A 2,209-nucleotide genomic window follows, 5' to 3' on the forward strand; every position below is an offset into this window, starting at 1 on the left:
CCGGGCCATCTGTGCCTTCCGGAGGAGCTGGGCCATCTAGGCCTTCTCGAGGAGCCGGGAGAGGGGAGTCGTCTCACGGACGAGGCGGGCGCAGAGCACATATCATTGAGGAGGAGTCCAGTGAGGAGGAGGAGTCTGCGCATCGTCAGTCAGAGACATATGCTGGCAGAGAGGATGACTCTGAGTCTGGCTCTGAGGGCGGAGGTGATGCCGAGGAGGATTCCGAGGACAGTGGCTCCGATTCAGATAGTGGTGCTGATGGAGATGGCACATAGGCTGTTCCGCAAAAGAGGACGAAGAGGGCCTCTTTTTCTTACGCTTGAGAGCACGGATGTTCCTACTTTATTTTCCTTTTTTACTAGTAGTTGTAGCACATTGTACATTATTAGGCAGTTTTATTTTCTGTAAAACCTGTACCCTTGTTGCAAAATGTTGTAACAAAGGAAATATGATGGAATGAAACAGCTTTTGTTCAAAAAGGTGTTGTATTTTATGTTCTTGCATCGCATCACATTATTTTGCACAAAAATGAGATTGAATGGGAATCATGCATTGAAAATTGCCAAGTCAGGTAGTGAACCGACGCAACAAACAAAGCAACTTAACTTACTAAGAAAGAACATAACTTTAGCAAGTTTACAACTCGATAAGCAAGACACAATAATGTTGATAAACAAAGAGTAACAACTCAATACACAAAACTCGTCAACTCGACAAAGCTTAACAACTTGGTAAGCTTAACAACTCGGTAAGCAAAGCAACAACTCGATAAGCAAAAACAACAACTCAATAAGCAGGATTTAACAACAACTCGATAAACAAATGCATTTCGGACGATCTGGGTGATGGAACGCATCCAAAACAGAGGAAAACTCGCACCTTTAACGCCCCCAATGCATGGAAATGCTTGGAACTTTCTTCTAGAGGCTAGAACAAGACTAAATCCACCCTCCTCTTGATGGCCGACCACCTAAGGGAGATGGCCGACCAACTTTTTGCATTGGAGGGGAGAGGGGTGGTCGGCCTGCCAGAAAAGGTGGCCGGCCGGCCACCTAGCTTGGCAACCACCAAATTTTCTGCACGTGTCCTCCGAACAGTGCCTTATCCTCTTTAAAAACTCCAGCCTTGTGGTTCTCTCATTTTATCTTAGTTTTGCCCAAAAATGGAGGCATTCCTCACCCAAAATCTCACAGCTTGGATTGCTTCTCTAGATGGCTCGGAAAAGTTGAACTTCTGGGGCTTCGACTTGAATGCACTATTCATGCTGAGCCGTACTTCGCTGCACATTCCTTTCCTCCATGCCGCGGCGAGGTTTTGGAATTCGGTAACACACGTCTTTAGCTTCAGCGGGCAAGAGATGTGTCCGACCTTCGAAGATTTTCAAGTTGTGATGGAATCTGAACTCCATGAAGAGATTTTGTCCCAGTCTTGTTTCGGTCACGCCCAAGCTTTAGGACAGATGTGTGGGCTCACCATGCACGATGCTCGGTCTCTGATCTGCAACGGGGAACTGGATATCCTTGGCTTGATTCATCGCTTTTCTTATGCCGATAACTGCGGCGACCACCATTGGCAAGGTTTTCGGCAACACGCCCTTTGCTTGTGCATGCTATCTCACTTTTTGCTTGCCCCGGGCTTTAGCGGATCTACCATCCGTCTGATTGAAGTTGCTCAACGCTTGAAAGAAGGAAAGAGCTGCATTGCCATGACATTGGCCGAGACGCTGCTGGGCTTGGATGCTTTCTATCACCGAGAGTCGACCAGATTCGCGGGGAGTCCACTCTGCTGCAGGTAATGTTTCCCACCCTTTCTCACATATATATTGCTCACATCACTTGGCCCTCAGGCTCGGTTTTTCTCGCAAAACCCTTTTCTTACTTTTCTCTCATCGTATATCTCTCTATTCTTTATTCTCTCATTTTTATCCCTCCCCAGGTATGGTTGATGGATAAATTGCAGGTTGTGGACTCTTGCCCAGCCTACTCAGCTCGCGGCTACTTCTTCCGACAATGACTAGTTGATGCCCTTGATGAGGGATGGTGGTTCGACTGGATGTGCAATTTGTCTGCGGATCGCATTTCTTGGCGCTATCCTTGGCTCAATCTCCCGGCAATGAGCTATAGCATGTCCCGGCAGACCGGGATCCAGTTGATTGGTCTGACTCACTGTGTGTTCTACCTTCCGTTCTGGTTCCGGCGCCAGTTTGGTC

The sequence above is a fragment of the Camellia sinensis genome, chromosome 1, assembly GCF_055761805.1.
Source record: "Camellia sinensis isolate YWXY chromosome 1, ASM5576180v1, whole genome shotgun sequence".
Taxonomy (NCBI): domain Eukaryota; kingdom Viridiplantae; phylum Streptophyta; class Magnoliopsida; order Ericales; family Theaceae; genus Camellia; species Camellia sinensis.